The 11,302-nt window shown below is 47.8% G+C and overlaps 1 long non-coding RNA gene across 1 annotated transcript in view; it reads right to left on the bottom strand.

Annotated features, from left to right (window-relative positions):
- LOC309846210 overlaps window positions 1-8,444 on the bottom strand; it is a 32,330-nt gene extending 23,886 nt beyond the window's left edge. The window contains exons 1-2 of the long non-coding RNA XR_014301792.1: window positions 8,277-8,444; window positions 5,781-5,885 (exon numbers count right to left, since the gene is read on the bottom strand). This is a non-coding gene — a long non-coding RNA (uncharacterized lncRNA). The remainder of the gene's footprint in view (window positions 1-5,780; window positions 5,886-8,276) is intronic.
- Window positions 8,445-11,302: the final 2,858 nt, after the last annotated feature.

The raw sequence follows: 11,302 nt of genomic DNA, 5'->3' as shown, positions 1-11,302 counted from the left end.
ATGATCCCAGGGTCCTGGGATCGAGCCCCACATCAGGCCCTCTGCTCAGCAGGGAGCCTGCTTCCTCCTCTGTCTGCCTGTCTCTCTGCCTACTTGTGATCTCTGTCCGTCAAATAAATAAATAAAATCTTTTTTAAAAAAAAGTATTGTGACTCTGTTCTAACAAATTCAATAACCTATATGAGATACTTGAACATATAAGAAAATATAAAATGCTGAAATTTGTGCAAGAGACAACGAGCTTGAATAGATATGTAAATAGACTCGAACAAATAAATACTAAGGAAAATAAAACTGGTCATCAGGTATCTCTTTCTCCACCCCACCCCACCCCACAATAATCCAAGGCCCAGATGGTTTTTTGAGAGAGTGCAGATGGTTTTATACAGGTGCTGCATGTGAATCCCACGAAACTTCTAAGGGACAGTTATTTTCCATTTTATTCAAGTTGTTCCAGAAAACAGAGAAATAGCAAACTCTGCCCAGCTAATCCGCTGGGGCTAATATAATCCTGCTTCTAAAACCAGATAGGAACTAGGCAAAAAGGAAAACTGTAGGCCTATATTACTTACAAACAGATGCAAAAATCCTAAACAAAACATTGCTAACTGGGGGTGCCTGGGTGGCTCTGTCAGTTAAGCGTCCAACTCTTTGATTTCGGCTCAGGGTTGTGAGATTGAGCCTGGCATCCGGCTCTGTGTTGGGCCTGGAACCTACTTAAGATTCTTTTTCTCCCTCTGTCCTTCCCCCACACCGCTCTTACTCACTCTCTCAATAAATAAATAAATAAATAAAATTAAATCGCTACCTGAATCCAAAGTATTAAAAATACATTAAAAATGTATTAGAAATAATACATAATATTCAAGGAATTCATGGATAGTTCAGCATCAGAAAACTCTTCCATTTAATTCAAAGTTAACAGAGGGAAAGAAATAATGTATGATAATCTAAATTGGTCATTTTATAAGAATCAGAACATTTTTATGATTAAAAAAATTGCTCAAAACTTGAAGTGGCAAAAAATTTATTTAATTTGATAAACTCTCTACATCCCCCAAAAAGTAATATACACAACAGAAAAATTTTAGGCATATATATCTTCATATCCCAGACAAAAACAAGATGGCCCTAATAATATCTCACACTGTTTAACAAACTATTAGAAATTCTAATTAACACTATAAGGAAATAAGATTGTAAAGTTTGGAAGGAAAGACCTAAAACTGTCATTATTTATAGATATGACTAACTTATCTAGATAGGCACCAACAGAATTAACAGACCAATTATTAGAACAAGAAAATTCAGCTAAAATTGCTCAGACATGAGATTCACTTACAAAAATCAATATTTTCCTACACCAGCGACAGCCAACTAGAAAATGTAATAAGAAAATGAAATACCAAGATGTAATAAATACAGTATGTAATAAAAAAATCATGAATAGAACAAAGTACAATAAAAAAATCACATCACAATTGCAACAAAAATTACTTATCAGAGAATTAAACCAAGAATTTAAAAGGACCTCCATGAACTGAACTTTAAAACTTGAATCAACTGATAAACTTTGGAGAGGATGACTTAATATTAAAACCAAGTCAACTTTCCCCAGACTAATGAAGAAATTCACTGCAATCCCCTTCATAAGTACAATTCTATGTATAAGTGGAAGTATATGTGTATGTTCTTTGAAAAGGAAATTTGGTAAATCTACACTGAAAATTATGTGGACTAATGGAAGATACATGCAGAACAAAGTCAACTTTCCAAAACAAAACAAAACAGCAAAGAGGGGATGACTTTCCCTACCAAACAGTACTTTAAAAAAGGCTCTTGCAGAGCTGGCACAAGAACAGAAAACACATCAATGCAAAAACACAGAGAACTCCAAGACCTACCTACATAAGCATGCGAACTTAACAGAGGTAAAGGAGATGGGAAGAGGATGGATGATTTTAGACTAGTGAAAAATGGCTCTCTCTACTAAGCAAATTATAACCAAATCCCTGTTCATCCTCATGCATGAGGGGAGAGCGTGCTTTAAGTAAACTAAAGATCTAAATGTGAAAGCTAAAAATCATAGGGCTAACAGAACCAAATGGGGGAGGATCTCTCTGGGCTCAGGGAAAAGCAAGGAGGCTTACTTATCAACACTTGAAAAGCACAAACCATCATGCACAAATTTGCTGGATTTGATTACATCAAAATTAAGAAGTAGTGTTTAATAAAAAAAAATAACATGGGCCAATTAAGAGTCAGATGATAGGATTGAGATTTTTTTCAAAGTCTAAAACTGACAAGGGATTAACATCTAGAATATACAAGGAACTCTGTAAAGCAATACTAAGAGGGCATCAAGTCCAATAGAAAAATGGGCAAATGATATGACAGGCAATTTACAGAAAAAGAAACCCCCAAAGCTAATAAGCACATGAAGTGATGCTCAAACTCATTAGCAGTCAAAGAAATGCAAATTAAAACAAGATAGCACTTTACACCTTTAGACTGGCAAAAACTAGAAAGCTGGGTAATACCAATTAATGGCAGAAATGAGGAAGATCGGATCCCTCACACATGGCCAATGGGAGTGTAAATTGGTAAAGCCTCTTTGGAGAGTCGTCCCATAGTACTTATGCAAATTAAGCACACGCACACTCCAGGATCCACGGGAATTCTAACATATGTACACAATGAGAAATCTACAAGGATGCTTGCTGCAGGTTTGTGGGAGGGACAGCGGTCCTCTGGGTTGGCCCTCACTGTTATTATGAAGCAAAGGATCGTAAGGACACATAGTGACATGGATAGATCTTAAAAACAGTATTACACAATACATACAACTTACATAAACTGTAAATACATACACGCCCCTCCCCCAGTGAGCACGTGTCTTTCTAAAACCTGCAGCAGAGGAGCCACATTTGTCTTGTCCGTCCATATCAGTACAAAGTCACTGATGTGATGATCTCTTATTATACATTGACCTAATAGGATCTTTTGTAAAATGTGGAAGCAATCCAGATCAACTCGGACTATTTTATGGCAGAGGATGGGAGAGTTAAGATAGCCTTGGGACAAAACGACGAAACTACAAACAACTACGGCTGTCCTGTTTTAGACCATCTTTTCTGATCGGAACAGAAAAGAATGTGTTCCCCAAATCAGTGGCTGCACCCTAGGTATCTGAGGATCTAGGAATGAATCTGCTTCAGGCACGATACCACACCCAAGAGGGTAGCTGCCGTCCGCACCGTGGTGAATGAAAAGTGGAACAATGCTTTTTGGGGCAAGAGGGGAGGCCTCCATGATGAGCAGGGGCAGCCCCTCCGTTCAACCCTTTAGGCGGGAAGACAGCACAGGCCAGGCAAGTCCGGGGCTGCCCGCTGACGGAGTGTGCACCTAATGGCTTCTCTTTTATTTGTGAAGAACTGCCTTTTACACATATCATTATTTGGGGGAGAATTTTCCCAAATATTTGTTCCTTAAAGATGCCACTTTCAAAGGCCACGCCATATTCCATCCTCTGGAAATGTACAATTCATTTGGCCAATCCCCTGCTGTTGGCCGGTGGGCACCCCCTGGAGCAAAGGGCATCAGCCCCATCTACGGGGGGCCAATGGCTTTCAGCACTTCTGCTCCATGGAAGCCTGGCTCCCCCTGCTCTGGGGTCCTCTTTTGGGAGCTTCTCCAACACAGCTCTATGTGAACCCCACCTCCACCTCGCCCACCCGAGACAAGCCTGGCAGCGGGGTGGGGGTTGGGGCTCCCCAGCACTGTCCCTGCATGGCTCTGCATATCCAGCCAATCCGCAAACCCAGAAAGTCACTACAACTCATATAGACACACACACACAGTGCAAATACCCACTCAGCACTTCTTAAAGACACAAATGTTTATCCATAGACACATCAGAGTACACAAACCATTGTGAACCCAGAGACCATCCAAATATAGAAACAGACACTTGCACAGATGTACACACACTCACATAATACATACATGTATATGATGACACACAGGTACACAGATACCCCAATCCACCCCCACCCCAAACCCACTATTCCCAGAACCTTCCCCATCCTGGCTAAGGGTGATTCTCTCTTTCTGGTTTCTCAGGCCAGAAATCTCGGGAGCCATCCCCGACTACACTCTCTAACCATACATCCCAATCCGTCAGGACATCTGGTTTCCAGGACTTTCCCCAAATAGCCATAATAAACCACTTCTCACCAGCTCCAGCCTTACCATGGACCCCTGGACTACCTGGGCTAGGCTCCTAACTGGCTTCCCTACTCTGCCTTTGCCCCAGAGACTACTCTCAAAGCACCACTGTGATCCTTTTAAAAAGCTGGTTAGAAAACACCACACTCAGAACCCTGAAAAGACCCCACATTTCACCCACAACTAAAAGCCAAGTCCCTAGGAGAGAGCCAAGGATTCTGTGAACTGACCCCCATCGCCTGACTCACAGAGAGTCCCTTATAATTCTCTCTTACTCACTCCACCTCTTTACTCATCCTTGAACTTGGCCCTGCGTTCCCACTGTAGGGCCCTTACACTGGCTGACCCCCCCTTCCCTGGCCCATGTGATGTAATACATAATTTTCAAGAACTGTTTAGGTCTATCATCTATTGTCTGTCTCTGTTAGAATGAAAGCTGCATGAAGATACCACCTTTATTTTGTTCCCTGAAGGACAAAGAGAGAGTAGCACGACAGGTGCTTGGTCCATATCTGCTGAATGAGAATGAACGCGTCATGCGGACATACTCACACACACCGTCCCCAAAAACACACGCCCACGTGTGCACGCTGCCAAACACACATGCTCAGACTCTCAGGCCCTGACCTGGGAACCACGTATATTCTGAGACCCCCGGATACATAGGCAGACATTCAGTACACATACTTGCGTACACACACACATTCACACAGGCATCAAGCACACACAGAAAATACATGCTGTTCCAGCCACCTACTGCCGCCTAGAAAACTACCCCAAACTTGGTGGCATGAAGCAAAGACAGCTGACCATGCTCCCGGCCTCTGTGGAGGTGGCTCGTGACTGCTCCGCCGTGATAAGAGCCTCAGCTGGAGAATCAAAAGGCTGGAGACTCCTTCACTCCCATGTCTGGCCCCTGGCCTGAGATGACCCCCATGGCTGGTGTCCTGGGCCATCTCTCTCCCTCCTGGTCTCCAGGTCTCTCTAGCACGGGGGTCCAGGAGCCAGTGGTTTCTGAGATGGCAGCTCAGGACTCCAAGAGTGACTGTTCTTAGGGGCAAGGTGGGCGCTGCAAGGCCTTGTATGACTTCGCCTTGGAAATCACACCATGTCCCCTCTGCCATGTTCATGTAGTTGAAGCAGTCACAGGCCTTCCCAGATTCAGGTGGCGGAGGACAGAGACCCCCACCTCTTGATGGGAGAAATGTGAAGAAATGTGACCCTATATTAAAATCGCCACACATGTGCACATATAGGGACGATTACACACACACACACACACACACCCCTATGCACACACATACACACAATACACACCTATACGCAAACATAACCATGCATACAGTCTTAGGTCTTGTCCTCAGAGCCTCTGCTTTGAGAACAAACTTTGAAAAATATATGTGTTTGAACACACATGTAATATGGACCCAGTCACACAAATACACCCACAGTCACATCCAGGTACACATGTGTGCACTCACATGCCTATGTACACATGCTCATGGTCACGGGCCCTGCCCTGGCGGTGTCCACCCCCGTAACTGTAGCCGCACCTGCTTGCTCCTTGCCCCGTGCAGGGGGCCAGGATGGGCGGGAGAGCCTCTGCTGGTTATGGGGTGCGCCTTCTCTCCTCATCACCCTCTCCTCGTGGCTGGGGCCTAGCAAGAAGGAAAACAAATAACCTTGCAGTGTTTAAATAAGCAAAGTTTTGTGCAAAGCAGAGGTTAATGTCCTTTATTGTTCAATGTCATGTTTATGGTGGATTGGTGGAGGGAAAAATGTGATTAATTGCCCCGAAGCCCACGGATCTACAATTATTTGGTTGTTGTGAACAAATAAAGGACTACAGTATTCATCATATTCAAATGAGGCAGCAGAATAAATGATGGCGGGCCGGGTAGGAACAAAACCTAGGCGTGTTCCCGCACAATCGGAAGGCGACTGGCACCTTGTCAACCAGACGCAGGGTGGTGGCGGGAGCCGAACCCGTTTGTCTCTGTACCGCCAGCAAGGGTTGGACTGACCCTGCAGGTGCCGGCGTTAATTCATGTCACACCTCGCGCCTCCATCCTTCGTGGTATGAAAACCAGGCGCCAATTTTGTAATAAAGACTTGTTTCCGACGAGGCCCAGTTTGGGGCGGGGGCACAGATCTTCATTAAAGCCCCTTTTCCCGGGCCACGCTCGTTACAGAGCACAGGTACTGGCTAAATGTGTCCGATCATTCATCATGATTTTGCCCTCCACTTTGTCACAGCGTGGGGATTTAAGGAAGATAGATGGTACAAGATGTTGTCTCCTCCACAGACGCTTTCTGCTCTGGTAAGTGTGTCCGATGCAGAATTATTTTGCCACTTTATTATTTCCTAGTGAGTGTTTGTCAGAGCTTCGCCTCTTGGAAGGAGCGAGTTGTTTCCTGTCACTCAGGGATGTCTCGGGAGCCGTGATGCTTGGCTGGGCTTGCCAGCCAGCTGGAACCTGGGCAGGGTCCCCAGGCAAGGCTGGTGCGGGGGGTGGTCCTGGGAGTCTGGGCCACAGGGCGAACGTCAAATCCAACAGAAATGGGGGGGGGGGGCAGGCTTTAGGAGAAGCTGGGTCACAGGGGCTTTGGATATGCTGGGTTGGGGGAGTCAAGGGGGCATATTTCAGGATCTGGCCTGGCTGTAGGCCAGCCCGCTGGACAGGGAGCTGTTTGAACTAGTGTCCAAAGGGCTGTAAGAGCTTGGCCTTGAGCTGAGCCAGCTGGAGAGGGTATGGGCAAGGCTGGGGCCCTGCGGGGCTGCTGATGGCCTTAGAGCAGTGTGGCCAATTCTGGTACCCACTGCTGGCACCAGATGAGCTTCCTGCCCCAATCAGGATGGCTGAGGGGCCGTGATGTGACCAGGAGGGGTGCCAGGTGGGTGAAGATCACAGCATGAAGCCCCAAGTCTAGCCCAGAGCCCAGGGAACTCTTGGGAATATGAAACTTCATTCAGGGCAGTGCTGAGCCTCAGAGGGGAGGGCCCTGCAATCTGAGAGCGAATCTGGCCCTAGGGAGAAAATAGGGAATCTGGGGACCATCAGTCCGTCCTGTGGTCCTTCCTCCCTTGTGTTTGCTTTGCAAGGGTCTCTCCACTGACCCCATCTTCCCGGGTACCCGCTTCCCAGTGACTTCCCACGACTCTTGCCTGGGCCAAGGATGCTCAGCTGTCTCAGCCTCTCCAGCACACAAGAGTGAAATCTACTTTGTCTTTGCTCCCAAAACCCCTCCCCTGATCTGATTGGTGAATCTAAGAGGAATGCACCCCAGAGGTTTTGGGGCAACACAGAACCAATCCAAGAAGAGCCCAAGCAGAGGTACCTGGGGCCCAGGAACCTATGTGAGGGCGCCCACCTTTCTCTGGCACCCAGATATCACTGCCAGAGTCCACCTTGCTAATGTGTACATATCTCTCCCTCCTCAAACTGTCTCCAGAGGCCGCATGATGTAGGATAAAGAGCTCAGCCTGAGAATCCGGCAAGCCTGGGCCCAAAGCACTAACTTGCCATGATGTTATTTTTAAGTCTCTGTTTTCCCAACTGTAAAATAGGGACAACGAGTGGACGTTCCCCTTGGAAGGTCTTGCCATGGCTCCTGGCACGTTCTGTCAACCCAGATGCCCCCCCCCCCCGCCTTCTCTCTCTGGTTGCTGGCTGCTGGGAGTCCCACTCCCCCCTGACCTGTCTCACTGGGCCTGGGCTTCCTGGCTGGCATCCAGGGTGTCCGCAGGTGAGGCAGCGGACCTCATCCGCCGGGGGCTGCTCTTCTGTCCTCGGCACTCCGCCGTCCACCCATAGTCAACAGCCTCAGAGGGAATCTGTTTGAAGCCACTAACTCCCCGGCCCTTGCCCACCCTTCCTCCAGGCCCTGGCTGAGCCCTGGGACACAGTGCCTGCCCTGGGAGGAGGAGATAAAGAGGGTAGGGGGTTGGATGTGAGCAGACGTTACTCCAAACACACGTCGCCGCCGCCAGGGGCCTCTGCCGGCGCGGGTCTCAGGCCGAAAGTCCCAGGTGATGGGTCTTCACTTACCGAGCCCCGACTTCGGTTGGACCCGCTGCGCCTCGCCGGGCGGGAAGCGCCGTCCTCACTCCCACTTTGCAGCTGAGCAAACTGAGTCCGCAGACGCAGGGACGTGCTCGAGATCTCGCAGGGAGAGATTCGAACCCGCGAGGCTTCTGGCGTCTTAATCCCGTGACTGCGGCCCGCAGATAGGCTCGCCGACCAGCGGCCGCGACTGACAGGCACTGCATCCAATCAGAACCCAGCCCCGCCCCGGCTTTGGTTTTTCCTACTCCGCCCACTTACAACCCCCTGGCTCCCCATTCCGGCGGGGTTTTCCCGTTAGGAGCCCCACATCTGCGTTTCTGTGCAGTTTAGGGTCTAGTTGCCTTTTTTCTCCCTCGTTTATTAAGATGTTGTCTTTTGTGTCTTGTCTCCCACCCCTTCATTCATTCAGCAAACACTGAGGACTCATTCTGCGCAGTGAGATCGAAGCAGCCCTCGGTGAAAGCCAGCGCGAGGGGCCGGCGGGGAAGGGCTGGCCGAGGCCCCTGCACGCTACCTCGAGGCCCCTGTTGGAGGAAGCAAGGGCGCACGGAGTTCCGCTGATCCTGGAAGGGTGCGGTGGGCACTGCCCCCCCGCCCCCCAACCCCTAGGCCCTTGTGTTGGGGAGCAGCGATGGCCGAGCCCTTCCCTCCAACCCCCAAGCGCTGCCCCAGCTTGGGCTTGCATCCACTCTCCGCAGGACTGTGGCCGCAGCCACCTAATGGCTTTCGTGCTTTCCTTTTCCACGTCTCCTCACCTCTTTCCATTCTGCGGCCTGATTGTCCTTAAACACTGATCTATTGATGTGGCCTCCTGCTTCAGAAACCTCGGGGGTTCCCCACTGCCTACCTACTTTAAACCAAAACCCTGCACTGGGCATTCAAGGCCTTTCAGGGCCCAGCACCAACCTACCCAATGCCACCACCCACACGCTTGGTTTTAGCCAGTCACTGAAATTCTTTCTCTACATGGATTTCCTCTGCTGTAAAGGGGGGTAATCCTACTACATACTAGAGCAGCCAGCATTTTTCAAAGATGTCAGCCACAAGGTAGATCCCCTTCCACAAGCTCTGTTCTCCTAAGAAACGTGACTCTTTCCAGGGGATGGTGGGAACGGTGTTCCCTCCCCTTGAACTTGGGTGGACCTTTCCCACTGCCTTAACAGATAGGGCAAAAGCGATGTCATGTGTCTCCTGAGGTCATGAAAACACCAGGTACACTGCGCTGTTCTGGGAGGTTCACTCTTGGCATCTGGCTGCTGTGCTGCAAAGAAGCTAAGCAGCCCGGTGGAGAGGCTGTTGTAGGTTCTGGTTGGCGGTGGGCACCGACTGGCCAGCCATGAGTGTGAGCCATCCCAAAAGCCATCTGCCCCAACCCATGCCACGTGGAGCTGAGAGGAGCTGACCCTGCCAAGCCCTAGAGCAAAATAAATGATAATTGTTTTTCTAAGCCACTGTTTTAGGGCAGCCTGTCACATAGCAAAGCAGGACCAAAATGCCTACCCCGAGCGTTGCCACTGTAGGGTAGACGAGTGTATTCATTTGCTTAAGGCCACCTTCACAAAACACCACAGGCTGGGTGACCTTAAACAACAGAAATGTATTCTCACAATTCTGAAGGCTGGAAGTGTGAGATCAAGATGTCGGTAGGGTTGGGTTCTTCCTAGACCTCTCTTCTTGGCGCGCAGATGAATGCCTTCTCCCTGTATCTTCCTGTGGTCTTCCCTCTCTCTGTCTGTGTCATAATCTCCCCTTCTCCTAAGGACACCAGTCACACTGGCTTAGGGCCCACCCTGACCTCTCTCTAACTTAATTATCTCTCTAAAGGCCCTATCTCTTATGTCAATTATATCTCAATAAATCTAGAAGAAAACAAAGGCCCTGTCTCCAAATACAGTCATACCCTGGGTACAGAGGTCTAGGATATCAACATATGAAGCTGAGGAAATACCATTCAGCCCATAACAATGAGTAAGAACCTGTGACAAACTTAGAAGAGCACCTGGCACAGAGTCAACACTCAGTAAAGGATGGCTGTGTTGTTTTCTAACTACCACCACTTACCACCACCATGGTCTCAAGTCACACCATCCGCCTGCAGGCCTGGGGACAGCTCCAGACCCCCACGCCTCCTCTGAGGCGGTCTCTTGAGCCTACTTAGGGTGCCCAAACCTGTTTTCCATCTACCCAAATCCTTCCTGTCTTAGGAGGCCTGGGTCCTTCAACATCACCTCCATGGGCCTTTCCTGACTCCTCTCTCCTTCCTCTGAGTCCCTACAGCTTGTGTTGGGGGCTCTGATTAGCCATGATTCTGGTCTCCAAGGTATGAGAAGCTTTGCTTTTTGGAACCACGCCTTTGTTTTGTTTTTGAATATAGAAATAGAGAATAGAAATAAGGTAAGGTCAGTTTATAAAAATTCGGACAGTACAGACAGGCTTAAAAAGAAAGTGAAAATCACCTCGAATTAACGACTTCTAACACTTTGGTTTATATTCTTCTGGAGTTTTCCATATGTGTGTGTGTCTGCGTGTGTGTATTTCTTGATTCCAGGACAACACTGATTATAGAACGCATCACTGATTTAATTACACAGCTTTTAGGGAGAAAAGAACTACTGCATTTCAGAAATGCCAAAATGTGAAAACATGTACATCTTAGCAGCAAGAAAATATGATATAAGCCATATCTGTTTTTCAAAATGGGAATCTCTATAAATATTATTTTACGGCCTACTTAAAAAAAAAATCTGAACTCCAAAGCTTGGCCATCTTTCCGCATCAATAAATAAATACCCACACCATCGATTTTAATGGCTGCATAGTATTCCATTAAATTGATGTACGATAATGCATTTATTCCCCACTGAAAGGCATGAATGTTTTTATTATCCTTCTGATACAAATACATTTATAGACCTTTGATCTTATTTTCCTTAAGATAAATTCCTCCAATCAGCATGGCAGGGCAGGACAATAGACACTCTTTGTCCAGCAGGTGGCTGGCACCCACT

This window comes from Mustela nivalis (genome assembly GCF_964662115.1).
Source record: "Mustela nivalis genome assembly, chromosome: 13".
Taxonomy (NCBI): Eukaryota; Metazoa; Chordata; class Mammalia; order Carnivora; family Mustelidae; genus Mustela; species Mustela nivalis.
Note: the sequence above shows the minus strand (reverse complement) of the source record. Positions and strands in the feature narration are given on the sequence as shown.